The sequence below is a fragment of the Salmo trutta genome, chromosome 15 (genome assembly GCF_901001165.1).
Source record: "Salmo trutta chromosome 15, fSalTru1.1, whole genome shotgun sequence".
In the NCBI taxonomy this organism is placed as follows: Eukaryota; Metazoa; Chordata; class Actinopteri; order Salmoniformes; family Salmonidae; genus Salmo; species Salmo trutta.
The window spans coordinates 32,987,016-33,014,372 of NC_042971.1; the positions used below are offsets into that span (position 1 = coordinate 32,987,016).

At 44.2% G+C, this 27,357-nt stretch overlaps 1 protein-coding gene across 1 annotated transcript in view; it reads left to right on the forward strand.

Moving 5' to 3' along the window:
* The window catches only part of LOC115148834 (polypeptide N-acetylgalactosaminyltransferase 10), a 130,710-nt gene that overhangs the window by 54,133 nt on the left and 49,220 nt on the right, over positions 1-27,357 (forward strand). The gene's annotated exons all lie outside the window — the stretch shown is intronic.

A 27,357-nucleotide genomic window follows, 5' to 3' on the forward strand; every position in this document is an offset into this window, starting at 1 on the left:
GCAGAGTTGCCAATAAAAATAAAAAATTAAGATGGGTAAAGGAACACAGATTTTGGACAGAGGAACTCTGCCTAGAGGCCAGCATCCCGGCGTTGCCTCTTCACTGGTGATGTTGAGACTGGTGTTTTGCGGGTATTATTTAATGAAGCTGCCAGTTGAGGACTTGTGAGCCGTCTATTTCTCAAACTAGACACTAATGTACTTGTCCTCTTGCTCAGTTGTGCACCGGGGCCTCCCACTCTTTCTATTCTGGTTAGAGCCAGTTTGCGCTGTTCTGTGAAGGGAGTAGTACACAGATCTTCAGTTTCTTGGCAATTTCTCGCATGGAATGGCCTTCATTTCTCAGAACAAGAATAGAGTGATGAGTTTCAGAAGTAAGTTATTTGTTTCTGGCCATTTTGAGCCTGTAATCGAACACACAAATGCTGATGGTCCAGATACTCAACTAGTCAACTAATCAGAACAGCAGTTTTAAACTGTGCTAACATAATTACAAAAGGGTTTTCTAGTGATCAATTAGCCTTTTTAAAATGATAAACTTGGATTAGCTAACACAACGTGCCATTGGAACACAGGAGTGATGTTTGCTGATAATGGGCCTCTGTACGCCTATGTAGATATTCCATTATAAATCCGCCATTTCCAGCTACAATAGTCATTTACAACATTAACACTGTCTACACTGTTTCTGATCAATTTGATGTTATTTTAATAGACCAAAAAAACTTTTTCTTTCAAAAACAAGAATTTCTAAGTGACCCCAAACTTTTTAATGTGGGTGGGTATAGGGACAGTTGAGAAAAGATCGGAAAGGTAGGAGGAGGATTCAAACCCATGCCGACTCTGACATATTAAACGTGTGCCAGGGTCAGTTAGCGGCTCTAACCGCTGGACCACACAGGCCACAAATGACTGGAAATCTTATACAGATCTTGACTTTGTCAGTGAGGGGGAAAATCACCTGTTGTCAGGACTGAATCAGCTGCTGGTTAGATGTGGAAGGATTAAAACCAGCAGTGCTGCTGACTGGACATTGAAGACTAGTGTTTGAGTAGGCCTGTTTAAGAAGAATCCTACAGTCTCTGTGGGTTTGTGTTCCCAAACACGGTTTAATCAGTTTGAACTATGGAGTCAATGCACGACTCTGAACTCTTACATAATGAATCGGAGGTGTATAAATTCTTGCCCACACTTTCTCCCAGAATATTTAATAATGCATTCTGGCTAAATAGAAGAGAGAATATTAATAATGTCTTAGTTATAGGGGTGCAGAATATGTCAGGCCATCATGTGATCTACACACTGCAGTGCAATGTACAAAGACTGTAAATGCTATAGGTCACATACTACAGACTTTAGCGTGGGGTTGCATAGAGCCTACAGTGCTGCTGAATCACGCACACCGTACTGTATAGCTCCTTCTGACACAGAGCTGTGGACGAGTCATATTTGCTCAGGGAAAATGAACAAATGATTATGCTAATGCTGTCCAGGGTCTGATTGCTATTCGGTCCTCTTTAAGAAAAAAAAAAACTTTGGGCTATAATCAATCCAGGTCCTGTGCCAGCCCTGGGTGACTCATTTGCAGCAGTGAGGCCACAGCATTCTTTATACGCCTCCTCCCACCACCAAGTGAAACCACCTAATTTGTTATTTGGTGGTGATTAGCCTTTCCTACTTTCATATCTTCTGTGGTAGCTAGGTAGCCTGTGGTAATGCAGGTTATATTATTTGGATGAATGCACATTGGGGCTCCCGAGTGGCGCAGCAGTCTTAGGCACTGCATCTCAGTGCTATAGGCGTCACTACAGACCCTGGTTCGATTCCAGGCTGTATTAGAGCCAGCTGTGATTGGGAGTCCCATAGGGCAGCGCACAATTGGCCCAGCGTCGTCCGGGTAAGGGTTTGGCTATCATTGTAAATAATAATTTGTTCTTAACTGACTTGACTAGTTAAATAAATAAAAATGAATGGTTTGGTTACAATTGGCTTCTGCTGGTCATAGGAGATATGGAGAACAATGTACTACTATTGATGAAACACATGGTAGGTAGGTGTTTTTAATCATTAACTAACCTCCCGGAAGCTATGGTAATTATGCCCTAGTGTACATATCAGTACACAACAAACTGCTGCGTCATCTGCAAAATGTTTCCAGGCTTTTGTATCATAAGCAATGTTTGATAATTTGTCTTCTTACCTGTGAGCTTCATTTTTGTATTATTCAACCAAACTTTTCTCTACCACTTCATTAAGTCACTGCAAAGTCAGTCTTTTGTTGTTGGACTTTTCAGTATAACTTCCATTCAGCGTATGTTTTCAGTATCGAACCGTTTCCCTTGCCACATCACAACATCTTCATTTTGAGCATAGTGCAGAAAGCATTAACTCATGAATAAGGGATGCAATGTATATGTTCTGCTCTTCATGTTCCAGACCGAATAAACCATCTGTCTTTCAGTGAATTTAAGAAAATGTAGGATCACAGGATTCATTACATTTTCACATGACATTTGCAATAACAAATTATTCGTCAATGCACGGTAGGTGCATATGGAATTGATGTACAGTATTTGTCTGAGTGGTTCAAATGAAGAGGTTTTTGAACATCAAATTTTATTGGTCACATACACATGGTTAGTAGATGTTAATGCAAGTGTAGCAAAATGCTTGTGCTTCTAGTTCTAACAGTGCAGTAATAGCTAACAAATAATCTAAAAATTCCCCAACAACTACCGTAAATTCCGGACTATAAGCCGCAACTTTTTTCCCAGGCTTTGAACCTCGCGGCTTAAACAATGACGCGGCTAATATATGGATTTTTCCCGCTTTCAATTTTTTTTTCTCCAAAAAAACATTCTGTGACGTGCTCAGTTTTTTGGCGGCGTGAAGCTTTCATTAGACCAATGAAATTGCCGACCGGGTTAAGGTCAAACAACTTTTTTGTTTACTGTTTAGATTAAATTGAGTGCTCTCAAACTTCCCATCATTCTGATTACGGTAGTCATTTTGTCACCCTCATCATGGCAAAGACATGGAGAAATGCATATGATGCAGCTTTCAAGTTGAAGGCGATTGATCTGGCTGTTGGAAAAGGAAATAGAGCTGCTGCACGGGAGCTTGGTCTTAATGAGTCGATGATAAGACGTTGGAAACAGCAGCGTGAGGAATTGACTCAGTGCAAAAAGACAACTAAAGCTTACTGCTAAGTTTTTTATTTTTTGTTACAAGCTGTGTTTCGTTAAAGCCTATTTATTTTTGTTACAGGCCATGTTTTGTTAAAGCCTGTGTAAAGTTTGTTCAATGTACCGGTAGGCACCTGCGGCTTATAGACATGTGCGGCTTATTTATGTTCAAAATAAAAACAATGTTTAATTCAGTGGGTGCGGCTTATATTCAGGTGCGCTTAATAGTCCGGAAAGTATGGTACCTAATACACAAATCTAAAGGGGTGGATGAGAATATGTACATATAAATATATGGATGAGCGATGGTCGAGCAGCATAGGCAAGGTGCAGTAGATGGTATAAAATACAGTATATACATGTGATATGAGTAATGTAAGATATGTACACATTATTAAAGTGCAATTATTTAGAGTGGCATTGTTTAGTGACTAGTAATTGGGTCTCAATGTGGGCAGCAGCCTCTGAGTTAGTGATTGCTGTTTAGCAGTCTGATGGCCTTGAGATGTCTGTTTCTCAATCTCTCGGTCCCAGCTTTGATGCACCTGTACTGACCTCGCCTTCTGGATGATAGCGGTGTGAACAGGCAGTGGCTTGGTTGGTTGTTGTCCTTGATCTTTTTGGCCTTCCTGTGACATCGGGTGGTGTAGGTGTCATGGAGGGCAGGTAGTTTGCCCACGGTGATGTGTTGTGCAGACCGCACCACCCTCTGGAGAGCCTTGCGGTTGACGGCGGTGCAGTTGCCTCACCAGGCTGTGATACAGCCCAACAGGATGCTCTCGATTGTGCATCTGTAAAAGGTTTGTCAGGATTTTGGGTGACAAGCCAAGTTTCTTCAGCCTCCTGAGGTTGAAGAGGCGCTGTTGCACCTTCTTCACCACACTGTCTGTGTGGGTAGACCATTTCAGTTTGTCTGTGATGTGTACGCCCAGGAACTTAACACTCTCCACCTTCTCCATTACTGACCCTTCGATGTGGATAGGGGGGTGCTCCCTCTGCTGTTTCCTGAAGTACACGATCATCTCTTTTGTTTTGTTGACTTTGAGTGAGAGGTTGTTTTCCTGACACCACACTCCGAGTGCACTCATCTCCTCCCTATAGGCTCTCTCGTTGTTGATGGTGATCAAGCCCACCACTGTTGTGTCGTCTGCAAACTTGATGATTGAGTTGGAGGTGTGCATGGCCATGCAGTCATGGGTGAACAGGGAGTACAGGAGAGGGCTAAGCACACACCCTTGTGGGACCCCAGTGTTGAGGGTCATTGAAGTGAAGATGTTGTTTCCTACCTTCACCACCTGGTGGCAGCCCGTCAAAGTCCAGGACCCAGTTGAACAGGGAGGGGTTGAGTCCCAGGGCCTCCAGCTTGATGATGAGCTTGGAGGTTACTATGGTGTTGAATGCTGAGCTGTAGTTAATGAACAGCATTCTTACATAGGTTTCTTTTTGTCCAGATGGGATAGGGCAGTGTGCAGTGCCATGACGATTGTGTCATCTGTGGACCTGTTGGGGCGGTATGAAGTGGGTCTCGGGTGGCCGGTAAGGAGGCGGTGATATGATCCTTGACTAGTCTCTCATAGCACTTCATGATGACAGAATAAAGTGCTACGGGGCGGTAGTCATTTAGTTCAGTTATCTATGCCTTCTTGGGTACAGGAACAATGGTAGCCATCTTGAAGCATATGGGGACAACAACAGACTGGGATAGGGAGCAATTAAATATGCCCGTAAACACACCAGCTAGCTGGTCTGCGCATGCTCTGAGGACGTGGCTATGGATGCCGTCTTGGCCAGCAGCCTTGTGAGGGTTTTACTCACGTCAGCCACTGAGAAGGAGAGGGGGGGCCTGTGTCTTTGTTAGCGAGCCGCGACGGTTGCACTGTATTATTCTCAAAGCGGGCAAAGAATGTATTTAGTTTGTCTGGAAGCGTGACGTCGGTATCCGTGACGTGACTGTTTTTGTAGTCCGTGATTTCCTGTGGACCCTGCCACATCCGTCTTGTGTCTGAGGTGTTGAATTGCGACTCCACCTTGTCCCTGTACTGGCATTTTGCTTGTTTGATTGCCTTGCGGAGGGAATAACTACACTGTTTATATTCAGCTATATCACCAGACCTCTTTCCATGCTTAAATGCGGTGGATCGCACTTTCAGTTTTTCGCAAATGCCGCCATCAGCCACAGTTTCTGGTTAGGGTAGTTTTTTTATTTTTATTTTTAGATATTCCAGTCCGCGTGATCAAAACAATCTTGGAGCGTGGCTTCCGATTGGTCAGACCAGTGTTGAATGGTTCTCATCACTGGTACATACTCGTCACTTGAACCATGGGCCTCCAAGGTACAAATCAGCAAGTTGCTATAATCAACAAACCTATTCATTATTTATGGTTTATCTGTTTTTTTCTTTTGTGTAAGAGGCCGGTACATCTACTTATTGTGCCTGCTGTAGGAACACAGATAGTTCCCCTTTGTTCATCATCATCTCAGAAGACGCATGCAGAGTACTTTACATCGACTCATTTTCCTATTGCATTCAGCATGTTCTTAATCTCTCCAATTTCCCTCCCATTACACTGGTTTTCAGGTGGGGTGTTGTCTCTTTTAAGACTGTGTCTCAGAGAACATGAGAATCACCCTGGGCTCATCAGCTCCAGTTTTAGTCTGTCTCTTTTTAGAAAAGTCTGCGCTCAGACAGACTGTGCAATCAGGGACAGATGACAGACCGTCAGATGGGGCCTCAAACCAGCATTAAAATATGCGGTGCACTAAAGCAATTATCGTCAGAAGCCAAATTACGCACATTGTCAGACAAAGCCAGGTCAACTTTGGATGCTTTTAAGCTGCCTGTTTATACTCGTATGCCAATTGTTGCCTTTGCGGTACATTTACAGTGCATTCAGAAAATATTCAGACACTTGGCTTTTTCCACATTGTGTTACGTTATAGCCTTATTCTAAAATGGATTAAATTGTTATTTTTCTTCAATCTACACACAATACCCCATAATGACAAAGCAAAAACAGGTTTTTAGAAATTTGTGCAAATGTATTAAAATAAAATATGGAAATATCACATTCACGTAAGTATTCAGACCCTTTACACAGTACTTTTGTTGATGCACGTTTGGCAGCGATCACAGCCTCGAGTCTTCTTGGGTATGACGCTACAAGCTTGGCACAACTGTATTTGGAGTTTCTTCCATTCTTTTCTGCAGATCCTCTCAAGCTCTCAGGTTGGATGGGGAGCGTCGCTGCACAGCTATTTTCAGGTCTCTCCAGAGATGTTCGATCGGGCTCTGGCTGGGCCACTCAAGGACATTCAATTACTTTTTGAATTCATTTTTTAACCTTTATTTAACTAGGCAAGTCAGTTAAGAACAAATTCTTGTCATAATTGTCCCGAAGCCACTCCTGTGTTGTTTTGGGGTGTGTGCTTAGGGTCGTTGTCATGTTGGAAGGTGAACCATCACCCCAGTCTGAGGTCCTGAGCACTCTGGAGTAGATGTTCATCAAGAATCTCTCTGTACTTCTCTCCGTTCATCTTTCCCTCGATCCTGACTAGTCTCCCAGTCCCTGCCACTGAAAAACAACCCCACAGCATGATGCTGCCACCACCGTGCTTCACCGTAGGGATGATGCCTGGTTTCCTCCAAACATGACAATTGGCTTTCAGGCCAAAGTGTTCAATCTTGGTTTCATCAGACCAGAAAATCTTGTTTCTCATGGTTAGAGTCCTTTAGGTGCCTTTTTGGCAAACTCCAAGCCGGGGGTCATGTGCCTTTTTACTGAAGATTGGCATCCGTCTGGCCACTCTACCATAAAGCCCTGATTGGTGGAGTGCTGCAGAGATGGGAGAACCTTCCAGAAGGACGTCCATCTCCACAAAGGAACTCTGGAGCTCTGTCAGAGTGACCATCGGGTTCTTGGTCACCTCCCTGACCAAGCTCTAGGAAGAGTCTTGGTGGTTCCAAACAAATTCCATTTTAAGAATGATGGAGGCCACTGTGTTCTTGGGGACCTTCAATGCTGCAGATATTTTTTGGTACCATTCTCAGAGCTCTACGGACAATTCCTTCGACCTCATGGCTTGGCTTTTTGCTCTGACATGCACTGTCAACTTTGGGACCTTAAAAAGACCAGGTGTGTGCCTTTCCAAATCATGTCCAATCAATTGAATTTACCCCTGGTGGACTTCAATCAAGTTTTAGAAACAACTCAAAGATGATCAATGGAAACAGGATGCACCTAGGGTTGCAAAGGGTTGGAAACTTACCCAGGGGAAATTAAGCCCTGGAATTTGGGGAATTTTGGTTAAACTATCCCCAATTCAATGGAATAACAACACTCTGCATGCACAGTGCATTCTTCCATCACATGTGCAGTGCACTCCATCACATGTACAGCTGATTCTCAAGATCTTGCACACTAATGAGATGCTATTGAGCCCACACTACTACACTGTCTGAGCCAAGTACTACATCCTTTCTGGTAAGTTTTGATTACAATACTGGGTGGGGTGAATATACATACACTGCTCAAAAAAATAAAGGGAACACTTAAACAACACAATGTAACTCCAAGTCAATCACACTTCTGTGAAATCAAACTGTCCACTTAGGAAGCAACACTGATTGACAATAAATTTCACATGCTGTTGTGCAAATGGAATAGACAACAGGTGGAAATTATAGGCAATAAGCAAGACACCCCCAATAAAGGAGTGGTTCTGCAGGTGGAGACCACAGACCACTTCTCAGTTCCTATGCTTCCTGGCTGATGTTTTGGTCACTTTTGAATGCTGGCGGTGCTTTCACTCTAGTGGTAGCATGAGACGGAGTCTACAACCCACACAAGTGGCTCAGGTAGTGCAGCTCATCCAGGATGGCACATCAATGCGAGCTGTGGCAAGGTTTGCTGTGTCTGTCAGCGTAGTATCCAGAGCATGGAGGCGCTACCAGGAGACAGGCCAGTACATCAGGAGACGTGGAGGAGGCCGTAGGAGGGCAACAACCCAGCAGTAGGACAGCTACCTCTGCCTTTGTGCAAGGAGGAGCAGGAGGAGCACTGCCAGAGCCGGCAAAATGACCTCCAGCAGGCCACAAATGTGCATGTGTCTGCTCAAACGGTCAGAAACAGACTCTATGAGGGTGGTATGAAGGCCCGACGTCCACAGGTGGGGGTTGTGCTTACAGCCCAACACCGTGCAGGACGTTTGGCAGTTGCCAGAGAACACCAAGATTGGCAAATTCGCCACTGGCGCCCTGTGCTCTTCACAGATGAAAGCAGGTTCACACTGAGCACGTGACAGACGTGACAGAGTCTGGAGACGCCGTGGAGAACGTTCTGCTGCCGGCAACATCCTCCAGCATGACCGGTTTGGCGGTGGGTCAGTCATGGTGTGGGGTGGCATTTCTTTGGGGGGCTGCACAGCCCTCCGTGCTCGCCAGAGGTAGCCTGACTGCCATTAGGTACCGAGATGAGATCCTCAGACCCCTTGTGAGACCATATGCTGGTGCGGTTGGCCCTGGGTTCCTCCTAATGCAAGACAATGCTAGACCTCATGTGGCTGGAGTGTGTCAGTAGTTCCTGCAAGAGGAAGGCATTGATGCTATGGACTGGCCAGCCCGTTCCCCAGACCTGAATCCAATTGAGCACATCTGGGACATCATGTCTCGCTCCATCCACCAACGCCACGTTGCACCACAGACTGTCCAGGAGTTGGCGGATGCTTTAGTCCAGGTCTGGGAGGAGATCCCTCAGGAGACCATCCGCCACCTCATCAGGAGCATGCCCAGGCGTTGTAGGGAGGTTATACAGGCACGTGGAGGCCACACACACTACCGAGCCTCATTTTGACTTGTTTTAAGGACATTACATCAAAGTTGGATCAGCCTGTAGTGTGGTTTTCCACTTAATTTTGAGTGTGACTCCAAATCCAGACCTCCATGGGTTGATAAATTGGATTTCCATTGATTATTTTTGTGTGATTTTTGTCAGCACATTCAACTATGTAAAGAAAAAAGTATTTAATAAGATTATTTCTTTCATTCAGATCTAGGATGTGTTGTCTAAGTGTTCCCTTTATTTTTTTGAGCAGTGTATTTTATGACATGATTTTTTTGTTAACTAGTAAATAGTAGCCTACTGCAAAGTGGGTTTAAATCATTTTTAACTTGTTAACAGTTTCTGCTAGTTAGTTTTTGCTACCATGTGGGGTTTAGCTTGCTTGAGCCTGCTAACTGTTTCCATGTTTAATTTTCAAATATTCATCTTACAAAGGAGTTTAATTTAACTATTTATCTGTACATGGAATTGTATTGTTTGTTTGTTTGTTTATTTATTTATTTATTTATTTACTCTTTTTTTCCCCCCCTACTCTTTACAGGAAAACGCCATGGGCACTATATGATGTGTGGAGACATTTCACTGCAGCTAATGTACAAGGAAAACCTGTGTATATTTCAAAATACTGTGAAGAATGCAACAAAGATGCAGAATCATCTGGCCAAGTGCATGAAGTTCCCTCAGCTCTCACAACAAGCAACCTCTAACAGAAATCCCGCTACTTCTATTCGCGGTGAAAATTATGAATCAGACACCTTATTGATAGCAACAGCTCATGGTCCTTCTGGAATCAGACGTTTTTTTGACTCAGTGGAGGAACGTAGTCAGAGATGCTGATGAATGTCTGTGTATGCAACTGGTTCACCTCTGATGCTCACAGGAAATGTGTATTGAAAGAGATTTCTGATTTCTTCGCCCAGCATACACCCCTCCAACCAGACATGCTTTATCTACTCATTTGCTGGATGCAGAGTTCAACAGAGTTCAAGTGAAGGTGATGCAAATCATAGAGAAAGCAGACTGCATTGCAATCATCTCTCATGGGTGGTTGAATGTTTGTGGGCAAGGAATAATTAACTACATAATCTACACCCCTCAACCAGTATTCTACACGAGCACAGACAGAAGGGACAACAGACACAAATATACATTTTCACAAAGTCTGCTGCCTCAGTTTGTATGATGGCAATTTGCATATAATCCAGAATGTTATGAAGATTGATCAGATGAATTGCAAAGTCCATCTTTGCCATGCAAATTAACTGAATCACCCAAAAACAGTTCCACTGCATTTCAGCCCTGCCACAATGGACCAGCTGACATCATGTCAGTGATTCTCTCGTTAACACAGGTGTGAGTGTTGACGAGGACAAGGCTGGAGATCACTCTGTCATGCTGATTGAGTTTGAATAACAGAGTGGAAGTTTCCAAACGAGGGTGGTGCTTGGAATCATTGTTCTTCCTCTGTCAGCCATGGTTACCTGCAAGGAAACACGTGCCGTCATCATTGCTTTGCACAAAAAGGGCTTCACAGGCAAGGATATTGCTGCCAGTAAGATTGCACCAAAATCAACCGTTTATCGGATCAAGAACTTCAAGGAGAGCGGTTCAATTGTTGTGAAGGCTTCAGGGCGCCCAGGAAAGTCCAGCAAGCACCAGGACTGTCTCCTAAAGTTGCTTCAGCTGCGGGATCAGGGCACCACCAGTACAGAGCTTAATCAGGAATGGCAGCACGCAGGTGTGAGTGCATCTGCATGCACAGTGAGGTGAAGACTTTTGGAGAAGGGCAGCAAAGAAGCCACGTCTCTCCATGAAAAACATCAGGGTCAGACTGATATTCTGCAAAAGGTACAGGGATTGGACTGCTGAGGACTGGGGTAAAGTCAATTTCTCTGAATCCCCTTTCCGGTTGTTTGGGGCATCCGGACAAAAGCTTGTCCGGAGAGGACAAGGTGAGTGCTACCATCAGCCCTGTGTCATGCCATCAGTAAAGCATCCTGAGACCATTCATGGTTGGGGTTACTTCTCAGCCAAGGGAGTGGGCTCACTCACAATTTTACCTAAGAACACAGCCATGAATAAAGAATGGTACCAACACATCCTCCGAGAGCAACTTCTCCCAACCACCCAGGAACAGTTTGGTGACGAACAATGCCTTTTCCAGCATGATGGAGCACATTGCTATAAGGCAAAAGTGATAACTAAGTGACTAGGGGAACAAAACATAGATATTTGGGTCCATGGCCAGGAAACTCCCCAGACCTTAATCCCATTGAGAACTTGTGGTCAATCCTCAAGAGGCGTGTAGACAAACAAAACCCCATAAATTCTGACAAACTCCAAGCATTGATTATGCAAGAATGGGCTGCCATCAGTCAGGATGTGGCCCAGAAGTTAATTGACAGCATGCCAGGGCGGATTGCAGAGGTCTTGAAAAAGAAGGGTCAACACTGCAAATACTGACTCTTTGCATCAACTTCATGTAATTGTCAATAAAAGCCTTTGACACTTATGAAATGCTTGTAATTATACTTCAGTATTCCATAGTAACATCTGACAAAAATATCTAAAGACACTGAGGCAGCAGACTTTGTGAAAATTAATATTTGTGTCATTCTCAAAACTTCTGGCCACGACTGTACATTGCAGAGGAGCTGAAGGCAGTCATCAATGACCTTGGACCACAGAAGGTATTTGCACTGGTGACAGACAATGCTGTGAACATGAAGGCTGCTTGGTCTAAAGTGGAGGAGTCCTACCCTCACATTATACCCATTGGCTGTGCTGCTGGTGCATTGAATCTGCTCCTCAAGAACGTCACAGCCCTGAAAACAATGGATACAAGAGAGCCAAGGAAATGGTTAGGTATGTGAAGGGTCATCAAGTCATAGCAGCAATCTACCTCACCAAGCAGGGTGAGAATAAGAGCACCACATTGAAGCTGCCCAGCAACACCCTTTGGGGTGGTGTTGTCATCATGTTTGACAGTCTCCTGGAGGGAAAGTAGTCTCTCCAAGAAATGGCCATATCACAGTCTGTCAATATGGACAACCCCATCAAGAGGATCCTCCTGGATGATGTATTTTTGGTGAGAGTGGTAAGCTGCCTGAAACTCCTGAAACCTATAGCAGTAGCCATTGCACAGATTGAGGGAGACAATGCCCCCCTGTCTGATGTTCAGATTCTGCTTGCAGATGTAAGAGAAGAAATCCGTACTGCCCCGCCCACTTCACTGTTGCTCTAAGCATAGGAAACTGCAGTTCTGAAATACATCAAAAAGCGTGAAGACTTCTGCCTGAAACCCATACACGCTGCAGCGTACATGTTGGACCCCAAGTATGCTGGCAAGAGCATCCTGTCTGGTGCAGAGATCAACAAGGCCTATGGTGTCATCACTACTGTGTCTCGCCACCTTGGCCTGGATGAGGGCAAGGTTCTTGGCAGTCTAGTGAAGTACATTTCCAAGCAAGGGCTTTGGCATGGAGAAGCAATATGGCAGTCGTGCCAACATATCTCATCAGCCACCTGGTGGAAAGAACTTTGTGGATCTGAGGCTCTTTCCCCTGTTGCCTCCATCATCCTCCAAATCCCACCGACTTCAGCCGCCTCGGAGCGCAACTGGTCCTTGTTTGGGAACACACACCAAAGCATGCAACAGGCTGACCAATACAAGGGTTGAAAAATTGGTGGCCATCTGGGCAAATTTTGGGCTTTTTGAGCCTGACAATGAGCCATCCTCAACAAGGTTGGAAAGGGACAGTGAAGATGAGGCCTCAGTCTGATGTTCAAGAGGTGGACATTGTGGAGGTCAAGGGAGAAGACATTGGAAGCCTGAGAGGAAGACGACCAAAGCTCTAGTTTCTAGACTATCATTTTACAGATGTATGTTAAACGTTTTTGGGAGATGTGATGGATCATTCAATATTCCCTTTCTTTTGTTGTTCAGTGAAATCATCCCATGTGAAGAGTCAACTCATTTAATTAAATTTCAATTCGTAACTAAATATTTTTTTCACATTTATTTAGGAAGGATTTAATTATTTGAAATTGTCTACTTAGGATAAGGTAAAATGTTTGTCTCCATATGATAGGGTTATGTCCAATCCAAAAAACATCTACATTTAAATTGTATTATCAATTTGCATATATTTACATTCATTCCCACGGATAGTTTCCACCTCCTGAATATTCCCCGAAATGTGCAACCCTAGCTCAATTTTGAGTCTCATAGCAAAGGGTCTGAATACTTACAGTACCAGTCAAAAGTTTGGACACGCCTACTAATTCCAGATTTTATTTTTATTTTTTCATTGTAGAATAATGGTGAAGACATCAAAACTATGAAATAACACAGAATCATGTAGTAACCAAAAAAGTTAAATCAAAATATATTTGAGATTCTTCAAAGTAGTCACCCTTTGCCTTGATGACAACTTTGCACACTCTTGGCATTCTTTCAACCAGCTTCATGAGGTAGTCACCAGGAATGCATTTCAATTAACAGGAGAAACTACAGTCCATCACTTTAAGACATGAAGGTCAGTCAATCAGGAAAATTTCAAGAACTTTAAAAGTTTCCTGGAGCAGTCGCAAAAACCATCAAGCGCTATGATGAAACTGGCTTTCATGAGGACTGCCACAGGGATGGAACACCCAGAGTTACCTCTGCTGCAGAGGATAAATTCATTAGAGTTAACTGCACCTCAGATTGCAGCCCAAATAAATGCTTCAGAAATCAAGTAACATACACATCTCAACATCAGCTGTTCAGAGGAGACTGCGGGAATCAGGCCTTCATGGTCGAATTTCTGCAAAGATACCACTACTAAAGGACACCAATAAGAAGAAGAGACTTGCTTGGGCCAAGAAACACAAGCGATAGACATTAGACCGGTGGAAATTTGTTCTTTGGTCTGATGAGTCCAAATTTGAGATTTTTGGTGCCAACTGCCGTATGTTTTTGAGACGCGAAGTAGGTGAACGGATGACCGCCGCATGTGTGGTTCCCACCTTGAAGCATGGAAGAGTAGGTGTGGGGGTGCTTTGCTGGTGACATTTTTATATAGAATTCAAGGCACACTTAACCAGCATGGCTAGCACAGCATTCTGCAGCCATACACCATCCCATCTGGTTTGCGCTCAATGGAACTATCATTTGTTTTTCAACAGAACAATGACCCAACACACCTCCAGGCTGTGTAAGGGCTATTTGACCAAGAAGGAGAGTAATGGAGTGCATCAGATGACCTGGCCTCAACATACACCTGACCTCAACCCAATTGAGATGGTTTAGGATGAGTTAGACCGCAGAGTGAAGAAAAAGCAGCCAACAAGTGCTCAGCATATGTGGGAACTCCTTCAAGACTGTTGGAAAAGCATTCCAGGTGAAGCTGGTTGAGAGAATGCCAAGAGTGTGCAAAGCTATCCTCAAGGCAAAGGGTGGCTTCTACACCTGCATTGCTTGCTGTTTGGGGTTTTAGGCTGGGTTTCTGTACAGCACTTTGAGATCAGCTGATGTAAGAAAGGCTTTATAAATACATTTGATTTGATTTGGCTACTTTGAAGATTATAAAATACATTTTGATTTTATAAACATTTTTTTTGGTATTACATGATTCCATATGTATTATTTTATAGTTTTGATATCTTCACTATTATTCTACAATGTAGAAAAACTGTTTGTTTTGTCATTATGGGGTATCGTATTTAATCCATTTTGGAATAAGGCTGTAAGGTAACAAAATGTGGAAAAAGTCAAGGGGTCTGAATACTTTCTGAATACACTGTATTGACTTATTTTCTCACACAAGTATGACACAGCCTAGCCTGCTCTTCATTCCGATTGCACACTCCCCTCTCATTCCACTTCTCCCTTCCTGTATCAGGCTCATCTCCCCTCTCTCTCCTATCTGTCTGTCTCTTCCGCCCACGCGTACATTGTGTTGCCAGGTCTGTCTTGTGGGCAGCTCTGATTTTCACTGAGCAGCTGAGGCGGAAGGTTGGAGTCAAAGCAGCACAATCAGCACTGACATTCTCTCTCTCTCTTTCTATCTTTTCCTCTTTTTTCGCTCGCCATTCCTCTCCACTCTCCCTCCTGGACACCCAGGTTGGTGGACACCTGAGGTGGAAGGGGGCTGTTACTGCGGTGGAACGGCTGTGCCAATGTCAGACTGTCACCTCAGGAATGGGGGAGGTTAAATGCCAGGGACTGTGAGCTCCGTGCCCACCGTTGTCAAGCAGCGTTGGTCACGGAGTTCAGGTGATTTCACAGTGCAGACAAGACAGCGACCAACACAGGAGGTTGTTCTGCCTGTCAGATCCTATGCAGTAAGTTGTCTAGTGGGTTGTAGGGGCTGTACAGAGAGGATGACTGACAGTGCCAAGGGCGCTGACCAAAATCTTTGTGTGAGGTCGATCAGCTGATCTTTTCCCCTGTCCCATATTGCATCATCATGTTCTGCTTTTGTAGGGATCAGATTCGCAAAGCCTCTTAATCTACGCTTCATGAATCAGAGCGCTCAAGGTTTTACTTTCTCTCACAATTTCACACATTTTAAACTGTTGCTCTACTTCTCGTCATCCCCGCAGCTCCTGTCAGAAAGGTGGGCTTGGCTTTTTCTCCAGGTTGACATAGCCACCAGGCCGGGCCAGACTACTGCATTTGGGGCCCTGGGAAACCTAACTCCAGGGGGCCCCCCAACACATTTAAAAAAAATATATATTATAATTAAGAAACCATTTTGGGGCGGTGCATTTCAACACATTTTGCTCTAGAGCTGAGGGAAACGTAGTTTTATAATGCTATTCTACACATTGTGTGTTGAGGCAGAGAGACAATTTAGCAGTTTTAAAGCTAATTTTTTGCAATTCTACAGTTTGCCAGGATGCAGAGAACAATGTGTTGTTTCTGTTGCTGATCTCATGCTGCTGTTCTTTTGCATAAGGATGAGAGAAAATGTTGCAGTTTAAGCTAATTTACTACAATTCTATACGTTTTCCCATTGCTTATGACGTGTTCGTATGTAATCTGGGGGCCCCACGACCTCCAAGTGTTTATTTTTTGTGGTAGGGGACCACCTGGAGGTCAGGGGCTCCGGGGCACATGCCCAATCGGTAACCTGGTCCTGCCACCAGGCTGCCAGACTATATTCTCCCATGAGGGATACTGTCACGCAGCTGTTTGACTGATGCTGCCGTCTGGCCCTCTACCACTAGCCATTTTCATGGAGATTTCACCCTAATTGATTTAATCCGTCCATTGTTCCATCCCCCTTATAAACGCCACACCAGATCCATAACCAGTCTGTGACATGGGGCTTTAGTGCCACAACGCGATGCTCATACCGGGACTCGCAGTGCCACTAAAATTACCCTCTGTCTAAATGGGGCTTTATTTTATTGGGGAGTGTTTGACAACGCGGCACCTGGTGTTTCCATCATTGATGGGGGTTTGTGACAGCCCCATCCGTCTAGGCGGGACTGCGGCGGGACTGCTGCGTGCATCGAGCGGCGCTCTGTGATGGAGGCCTGTCATTGGCAGATTGATCGTCCAATTACTCGCTCACTCTCGAGCCCCTGATGGGATCAATTGAGTGAACGGCTGCAATGCATCAGACCCCCCCGTCCCCCTACCCGATTACACTCGTCCTCGTCCTGTCACATGCACCTCTCGCTTCCTTTCATCCTCTCTTTTGAGCCTCTTTCGCTCCCTTTCTTCCCTCCAATGGCACTCAATCACTTGTCATTGCTTTCTGTCAGCGGAGCCAGAGCACTTGATACACTAGTTGTAGCTTTCTGACTTGGAACTGCAGTATATTTCAACAGGTGTTCCCTGCATCATTACATTTAGATAACATTATGCGTTGAATTTGTAGTTATTTCCAAAATATTTACTGATCTTCAGCAAGCACATTTTTTTTTTTTTTAGTATTCATTTGGCAGAAGGAAGTATGGATGCTAGTTCGAAACAATCTTCAGTACGAGAAGTAATTCAGAAGCTTTATCTAGCGGTCATAGCAGGGTTGTTGTGACGGTACATGACATTCTCTTCTGCGTTGTCTAATAGTACATCTAATCGTACATTACATCTAAACTCCCTGTCTAATCCACAGCAGTGTACACAGTCTAGTAGCATCTATATGCCTTCCTGCTCCACAGTGTGTTTAGGTAGTCGGTAGAAACACTGTCCGACCTGCACTAACACATACATGTCTGGGAAGATGGCCTCCATATTGCTTTGTGGCCTCCCTCTTCTGTCAACACCCTGTTGTCTTATCTGTGTCGCCATCAGTCATAACCAACCCCACATAAGGCTCAGGGGCGTCGTTTTGAACTTGTTTCTCTCCCCCGACGCAATACTGCTGCTGTGTTGTTCTCAACATGTTTCTCTACCCCGATGCAACACCACTGCTGCTGTGTCGTCTGATGACTTAAACCCCGGCGGGTCCTATTTTTAATCATCATTAAGCAACAGTGAATTAAGGGGAGGTTCTATAATCTTTGTGTGCCTTCTTTACTAGAGACAGCTGGCAGTAGGGGTGGAGGCACTTTGAACTGTTTTATCACTCCCTGTGAAATCTGTCAAATAGAGGGGGGGGGAGAAATGGAGGGGAGAGAAGGGAAGAGACTTGGAGATGGAGTGAGAAACTTTGCAAACCCGATGGAGAGAATTTAAAGGGAGAGATGGATTGCATTTGAGAGTTGAAAAAAAGACTAACTGCAAGGGGAGGTGATGGACCTTAAAGAGAGGACAATAGGCAATCTATAGATGGCGATAATATAGATATAGACTGAGTATACAAAATCCACCAACCTGCTCTTTCTATGACAGACTGACCAGGTGAAAGCTATGTTCCTTTCTTGATGTCACTTGTTAAATCCTCTTCAATCAGTGTAGATGAAGGGGGAGATGGGTTAACCTCTCTGGGGTATGTGGGACGCTAGCATCCCACCTGCGGGACACACTATTCAACAGCCAGTGAAATAGCAGGGCGCCAAATTCAAAACAACAAAAATCTCATAATTCAAATTTCTCAAACATACAACTATTATATCCCATTTTAAAGATACACTTCTCGTTAATCCAACCACATTGTCCGATTTCAAAAGGCTTTATGGCGACAGCATAACATTAGATTATGTTAGCACAGCACCTAGAAAAGAAAAACCCCACAGCCATTTTCCAAGCAAGGAGAGTCGTCACAAAAAACAGAAATACAGCTAAAATGAATCACTAACCTTTGATCTTCATCAGATGGCACTCATAGGACTTCATGTTACACAATACATGTATGTTTTGCTCGATAAATTTCATATTTATATCCAAAAACCCCATTTTACATTGGCGTGTAATGTTCAGAAATGTTTTGCCTCCCAAAAGTGCCGGTGAATGAGCACATCAATTTACAGAAATACTCATCATAAACGTTGATAAAATATTCAACTGTTATTCAAAGAATTATAGATACACTTCTCCTTAATGCAACCGCAGTGTCAGATTTCAAAAAAGCTTTACGGCGAAAGCAAATTTTGCAATAATCTGAGTACAGCGCTCAGATATCTCAACAATTTGATTTTTTTCTCAGGTTTTTGCCTGCCATATGAGTTCTGTTATACTCACAGACATCATTCAAACAGATTTAGAAACTTCAGTGTTTTCTATCCAAATCTACTAATAATATGCATATCCTACTTTCTGGGTCTGAGTAGCAGGCAGTTTACTACGGGCATGCTTTTCATCCGGACGTCAAAATACTGCCCCCTACCCCGATGAAGTTAAAGAAGGATTTTTAAGCCTTGAGACAATTGAGACATGGATTGTGTATGTGTGCCATTCAGAGGGTGAATGGGCAAGACAAAATATGTAAGTGCCTTTGAATAGGGTATGGTAGTAAGTGCCAGGTGCACCAGTTTCCTGTGTGTGTCAAGAATGGTCCACCACCCAAAGGACATCCAGCCAACTTGAGACAGCTGTGGGAAGCATTGGCGTCAACATGGGCCAGCATCCCTCTGGAACGCTTTTGATACCTTGTTGAGTCCATGCCCCAACGAATTGAGTCTGTTCTGATGGGGGGGCACGCACACACACACACACACACACACACACACACACACACACACACACACACACACACACACACACACACACAACTCAATATTAGGAAGATGTCCTTAATGTTTTGTACACTCAGTGTATAGAGCGAGAGAGTGACCAGAGAGGTGATGGAGAGAACAGAGGGCTGCCATGCTTTGTGATGAGTGATAATCAGGCCAGGCTGCATTAATCACACTGTGGTGATGTTGTGAGCAGATGCACTGAAGATGGGCAGCCCAGCTCTTCCCGCCCAGCATTATTAAAACCCCTTCGCCTGTCTGTCTGATGCCTGCCTTTTTGCGTTGGCTAATTATCGGGCTTAGTCGCTCGCATGGGGGGGATTGTCTCGCTCTTCATTAGGCTGTAATTGAATTTTCCCCAGCACATACTGTTGATGTGATCTACATCACACACTCAATGCACAGTAGCTGTACCTTACCTTGAGCTACACCTTCTATCCTTCTCTTATCCTTCTCTATTCCCTCTCTATCCTTCCCTATACCCTCTATCCTTGCCTTTCCCTCTATTCTTCCATATACCCTCTATTATTCCTTCTTTCTACCCTAAACAACGTCACTGTTTGTCTGGCCCAGGCACGGCAAGGGAGGTGGTGGTGCCTGTTCATAGACACCTGTTTGCTAGATGGAGTGAAACCGTATTCATTGCTGCCTTTTTATGGACAGTTGTCTTTATAGCAGTTAACCACATATTATCTCATTAATCTCAAGTTGAGTGAAGGAAAGAGTGCTTTTTACTAGAGGTCGACCGATTTAATCGGCATGGCCGATTTAAAAAAAAAAAAAAAAGTTTTCATAATTGCTAATTTGCCTTTTTGGATGCCGATTATGGCCGATTACATTGCAGTCCACGAGGAGACTGCGTGGTAGGCTGACCCTGTTTGCGAGTGCAGCATCAAAAGGACCTTGTGGCTGCAAGGAGCCAAGGTATGTTGCTAGCTAGCTTTAAACTTGTTTTATAAAAAAAAAAAAATCAATCATCACATAATCAGTAGTTAACTAGACATGGTTGATGATATTACTAGGTTAACTAGCTTGTTCTGCGCCTCATATAATAAATGCGGTGCCTGTTAATTTATCATCAAATTACAGCCTACTTCGCCAAACGGGTGATGATTTAACAAAAGCGTGTTCGCAAAACAAGCACAATCGTTGCACAAATGTACCTAACCATAAACATCGATGCCTTTCTTAAAATCAATACACAAGTATATTTTTTTTAAACCTACATACGTAGTTAAAAGAAATTGATGTTAGCAGGCAATATTAACTAGGGGAATTGTGTCTCTTCTCTTGCGTTCAGTGCAAGCAGAGTCAGGGTATATGGAGCAGTTTGGGCTGCCTGGCTCGTTGCAAACTGTGTGAAGACCATTTATTCTTAACAAAAACTGTAATTAATTTGCCAGAATTTTACATAATTATGACATAACATTGAAGGTTGTGCAATGTAACAGCAATATTTAGACTTATGGTTGCCACCCGTTCGATAAAATACGGAACGGTTCCATATTTCACTGAAAGAATAAAAGTTCATAATCAGTCAACCTCTACTTTTTACCATCGGGTTATTCATTAGCCCCTCTTGTATTTTTGAAGAGCTCTTTCAGGGGGCTGGGCGCCTCGGCTGCTGTGTTTATGCAGGCCATCTGTAGTCGATGGCGTGAGCATGTTTTCACTAAGCAGTTATTCTTTTGTCTTTCATTTTAGTTTATTCTGGGGCAAGGCTCATTCGCTGCGGCTCATTAAGATCTGTAATGGTAGAAATAAGTGTTGGCGTTAGATTGGCTTAATGGGAGCATTGTTATCATCATCCTAACTAACCATTATGCACCTTGCATAAAGAGCGAACGAGTGAGAGGGGGAGCGTGAGAGAGCAAGTTTTTATTTTTTTTTATTCTATTTTAATAGCCCTACCCTGGGGAGCAGCAGGCCCATTTCCTGCTGTTCTGCTAATGGGAGCAGCTCTGGGTTGAGGGAGGCTTCAATCAGAGGACCAGCCGAGTGGTTAGAGCAGCCCACTGGTGACCCGAAGGATATTGGCTTCACTGTTCACTCTTTGGTGGGGAACAGCTGTCCTACCCCTATAGCAAAGTACTATGCCTCAAATGCCCCAATTTAAAAACTCTCACTTCGTAATGAGTTTGGATGGAAACAGGGTGTGTTTTTTTTAAGTGCTAAGGAGGCTGATAAGTCGCCCTGGAAGAAGGGAGGCAGATTTCTGCTAAACAAATAAATGATAGCTGCGTTCTAGTGCATTATATCTTACCCGCTACTCCGCTCAGAGTATGGGCTCATGAATATTTCATAGACACATTTTTCTCTTAGCAGGAAATTATATTTAGAATATGAACAAACAGGGATTTGATTATCTCAACTGGTTTGAACTCTGAATGCTAGCGGAGCTCCAAAACGTTGGTACTTTGCAGCTTCAGAGGCTCAGAATTGTGGAGCTCACCATCCGTCCTCAGACGTTTTAGCCATGCGTGAGACTGAAAATGTAGGAATGTATGTGTGAATGATATTATCGATGTTTCAAAAGTGTTCGACTGTTAAGGGTAACGGGGTCAGGAAGTGTTTTGGTTCCTGTGCAACCATTTGCCATTTAACTCCATTCCGGTTAGAAATGCAGATCATCACTGATCAGCCTGTTTTCAAAAATGTATTGTATGTCTGTGTGCAGTCAGCGCTCATTAGTAAAATATCTTATCATGCCCCACTACCTGTTCACTCCTGGTGTATTTCCCTCAGTACAGGGGTCATCCAAATCCATTGGACAGAAAATAGGAAGATTTTCAGTCTCCCAAGCCAATCATCTTTATATAACGTTTAATGTTAGCCACACAAAAAATCCTTCAAATAATTGCAGCATGTCCAGGGAGAGGAGAGTGTGATTAAGTTCTAGGGATGGGCATTGGACATTTTTGGGCTGTTTGAGTACTTCATGATTTTTTTGAGTGCTCCAATTATTTTTTTACCCAAGGCTCACACTGGAAATAAATATCTGCGCATTAATCTATAGGCCTATGCCAACAGTGCCTAACAATGCTTAATTTATCAAATCCTAATTTCTAAATTGCCCCATATACAGTGCATTCGGAAAGAATTCAGACCCCTTGACCTTTTCCACATTTTGTTACGTTACAGCCGTATTCTAAAATGTATTTAAATCATTTTTCCTCGTCAATCTACACACAATACCTCATAATGAAATTTAAAAAATGTATTACAAATAAAAAGACAGACATTTCACATAAGTATTCAGACCCTTTACTCAGTACTTTGTTGAAACACCTTTGGCAGCGATTCCCGCCTCAAGTCTTCTTGGGTATGACGCTACAAGCTTGGCACACCTGTATTTGGGGAGTTTCTCCCTTTCTTCTCTGCAGATACACTCAAGCTTTGTCAGGTTGGATGTGGAGCATTGCTGCACAGAGATGTTCGATCGGGTTCGAGGCCGGGATCTGGCTGGGCCACTCAAGGACATTCAGAGACTTGTCCCGAAGCCACTCCTGCTTTGTCTTGGCTGTGTGCTTAGGGTCGTTGTCCTTTTGGAAGGTGAACCTTCACACCAGTCTGAGGTCCTGAGCTCTCTGGAGTGGGTGTTTATCAAGGATCTCGCTGTACTTTGCGCCATTCATCTTTCCCTTGATCCTGACTAGTCTCCCAGTCCCTGCCACTGAACAACATCCCCACAGCATGATGCTGCCATCACCGTGCTTCACCGTAGGGATTGTGCCAGGTTTCCTCCAGACATGATGCTTAGCATTCAGGCCAAGGAGTTCAATCTTGGTTTCTCAGACCAGAGAATCTTGGCAAATTCCAAGCGGTCTGTCATGTGCCTTTTTTACTGAGGAGCGGCCTCCATCTGGCCACTCTACCATGAAGGCCTATTTGGTTTCCTTCTGGAACGTTCTCCCAGAGGTACTCTGGAGCTCTGTCAGTGACCATCGGGTTCTTGGTCACCTCCCTGACCAAGGCCCTTCTCCCCGATTGTTCAGTTTGGCCGGGCAGCCAGCTCTAGGAAGAGTCTTGGTGGTTCCAAACTTCTTCCATTTAAGAATGATGGAGGCCACTGTGTTCTTGGGGACCTTCAATGCTGCTGAATTCTTTTGGTACCCTTCCCCAGATCTGTGCCTTGACACAATCCTCTCTCGGAGCTCTACGGACAATTCGCTCAACCTCATGGCTTGGTTTTTGCTCTGACATGCACTCTCAACTGTGGGAACTTATATAGACAGGTGTGCCTTTCCAAATCATGTTCAATCAATTTGATTTGTAAGCTATAAAAATAAGTCGCACACTCAAATCAAATTTTATTGGTCACATACACGTGATTAGCAGATGTTATTGCGGGTGTAGCGAAGTGCTTGTGCTTCTAGCTCTGACAGTGCATTAATATCTAACAAATTACACAACATATACCCAATACACACATCTGAGTGGGAATGAATTAAGATTAAATACATATGGATGAGCGATGTCAGAGTGGAACGGACTAAGATAAAACATAGAATACAGTATATACATATGAGATAAGTAATGCCAGATATGTAAACAATATTAAGTGAATGAGATACCGTGGAATAGTATTGAAAACAGTATACACATATGAGATGAGTACAGTGGTTGCTCCACTAAAAGTTTTGCGATTATCCTGTGGGACTTAGATGTAATTTGTGGTTTAGTACGGGACCCTGCGTCACCACTTCATTGCTCCAGACCAGCGCAAGGTGGTGTTAGAGCACTGATTATACTTTTAGGTCCTACTGTGTCTCTGACAATGAATGGGCGACATAAACCTAAATGGAAACTGATAATTTTTTTATTATTAAGGTTTTTAGGATTATTTTGCTCTTACTGTAGCCCACTGTGTTGCTACAGATGCTGGTTCTATACCCATGGCGACCTCGACTGGGAGACCCATGAGATGACTGTAGGTTTTTGGTTTCTCTCCATCTACTAACATAAATAAATCATTCGAAATAACAAACTGGCTTTATTTACAAATTAGTAACAATGTCTCACCCCACATTCAAGAATGGCCTTTTTCTCGCTCATTTTACGTTATTTAAAAACAAAATCATGTCCAAAATATAATTTTTTAAACAAAGCGATTATTATTCATTTAGAATGATATAAAAGTGGCGGGACACAATGCAAATAGTCCGGGTAGGTGTTTTATTACCTGTTCAGGAGTCTTATGATTTGGGGATAAAAGCTGTTGAGAAGCCTTTTGATCCTAGACTTGGTATTCCGGTACCGCTTGCCATGTGGTGGCAGAGAGAACAGTCTATGGCTGGGGTCTTTGACAATTTTTAGGGCCTTCCTCTGACACTACCTGGTATAGAGGTCCTGGATGGCAGGCAGCTTAGCCCCGGTGATGTACTGGGCCGTACACACAACCCTCTGTAGTGCCTTGCAGTCAGAGGCGAGCAGTTGCTGTACCAGGCAGTGATGCAACCAGTCAGGATGCTCTCGATGTTGTAGCTGTTGAACGTTTTGAGGACCTGTCGACCCATGATAAATATTTTTATTTTCCTTAGGGGGAATAGGCTTTGTTGTGCCCTGTTCACGACTGTCTTGGTGCGTTTGGACCATGTTAGTTTGTGGGTGATGGGGACACCAAGGAACTTGAAGCTCTCAACCTGCTCCACTACAGCCCCGTCGATGAGAATGGGGGCATGCTCGGTCCTCCTTTTCCTGTAGTCCACAATCATCTCCTTAGTCTTGATTACGTTGAGGGATAGGTTGTTATTCTGGCACCACCCGGCCAGTTCTCTGACTTCCTCCCTATAGGCTGTCTCGTCATTGTCGGTGATCAGGCCTACCACTGTTGTGTCGTCTGCAAACTTAATGATGGTGTTGAAGTCGTGCCTGGCCATGCAGTCGTGGGTGAATGGAGTACAGGAGGGGACTGAGCACGCACCCCTGAGGGGCTCCAGTGTTGAGGATCAGCGTGACAGATGTTGCTACCTACCCTCACCACCTGGGGGGAGGCCCATCAGGAAGTCCAGGACCCAGTTGGAGGGAGGTGTTTAGTCCCAGGATCCTAAGCTTAGTGATGAGCTTTGAGGGCACTATGGCATTGAGCACTGAGCTGTAGTCAATGAATAGCATTCTCACGTAGGTGTTCCTTTTGTCCAGGTGGGAATGGGCAGTGTGGAGTGCAAAATAAAGTGCATCATCTGTGGATCTGTTTGGGTGGTATGCAAATTGGAGTGGGTCTAGGATTTCTGGGATAATGGCGTTGATGTGAGCCATGACCAGCCATTCATAGCACTTATTGGCTACGGACGTTAGTGCTTCGGGTCTGTAGTCAATTAGGCATGTTACCTTAGTGCTCTTGGGCACAGGGACTATGGTGGTCTACTTGAAGCATGTTGGTATTAGACTCAATCAGGGACATGTTGAAAATGTCAGTGAAGATACCTGCCAGTTGGTCAGCACATTCCCCGAGGACACGTCCTGGTAATCCGTCTGTAATCCGAATGTTGACCTGTTTTAAAGGTCTTACTGACGTCGGCGACGGAGAGTGTGATCACACAGTCATCCGGAACAGCTGATGCTCTCATGCATGCCTCCGTGTTGCTTGCCTTGAAGCATGCATAGAAGTGATTTAGCTCGTCTGGGAAGGCTCATGTCACTGGGCAGATTGCGTCTGTACTTCCCTTTGTAGTCTGTAATAGTTTGCAGGACCTGCCACCCAACAAAATGTCCCGTGGCTCAGTTGGTAGAGCATGGTGTTTGCAACACCAGGGTTGTGGGTTCGAGTCCCACGGGGGACCAGTACAGAGAAAAAATGTATGAAATGTATGCATTCACTACTGTAAGTCGCTCTGGATAAGAGCGTCTGCTAAATGACTAAAATGTAACATTTCTTTAGCCTCCTGAGGTTGAAGAGGCTCTGCACCTTCACCACACTGTCTTTGTGGGTGGTCCCTTTGTTTGTCAGTGACGTGTACGCCAAGGAACTTGAAGCTTTCCACCTTCTCCACTGCGGTCCTGTCGATTTAGATAGGGGGGTGCACCCTCTGCTGTTTCCTGAAGTCCACAAACATCTTTGTTTTGTTGACGTTGACTGAGGTTGTTTTCCAGGCACCACACTCCCAGAGCCCTCACATCCTCCCTGTAGGCTGTCTTGTCAATGAAGGCTGCTACTGTTGTGTCGTCTGCAAACTTAATGATTGAGTTGGAGGCATGCTTGGCCACGCAGTCATGGGTGAACAGGGAGTACAGGAGGGGGCTGAGCACGCACCCTTGTGGGGTATCAGTGGAACGGAGATGATGTTTCCTACCATCACCACCTGGGGGCGGCCTGTCAGGAAGTCCAGGACCCAGTTGCACAGGGCGAGGTTCAGACCCAAGGCCTCGAGTCTAATGATGAGTTTGGAGGGTGCTATGGTGTTGTATTTATTATGGATCCCCATTAGCTGCTGCCAAAGCAGCCGCTACTCTTCCTAGGGTCCATCAAAATTCAGGCAGTTTATACAATTTTAAAAACATTACAATACATTCACAGATTTCACAACACACTGTGCCCTCAGGCCCATACACCACCACTACCACACATCTACAGTACTAAATCCATGTGTATGTTATCGTGCGTGTGTGTGTGTGTGTGTGTGTGTATGCATGCGTCTGTGCCAATGTTTGTGATGCTTCACAGTCCTTGCTGTTCCATAAGGTGTTTTTTTAATCTAATTTTACTGCTTGCGTCAGTTACTTGATGTGGAATAGAGTTCCATGTAGTCATGGCTCTATGTAGTACTGTGTGCCTCCCATAGTCTGTTCTGGACTTGGGGACTGTGAAGAGACCTCTTGTGGGGTGTGCATGGGTGTCCGTAGTGTGCCAGTAGTTTAGACAGACAGCTCAGTGCATTCAACATGTCAGTACCTCTCATAAATAAAAGTAATGATGAAGTCAATCTCTCCTCTGCTTTCAGCCAGGAGAGATTGACATGCATATTATTAATATTAGCTCTCTGTACATCCAAGGGCCAGCCGTGCTGCCCTGTTCTGAGCCAATTGCAATTTTCTTAAGTCCTTTTTTGTGGCACCAGACCACAACTGAACAATAGTCAATGTGTGACAAAACTAGGGCCTGTAGGACCTGCCTTGTTGATAGTGTTGTTAAGAAGGCAGAGCATCGCTTTATTATAGACAGACTTCTCCCCATCTTAGCTACTACTGCATTGATATGTTTTGACCATGACAGTTTACAATC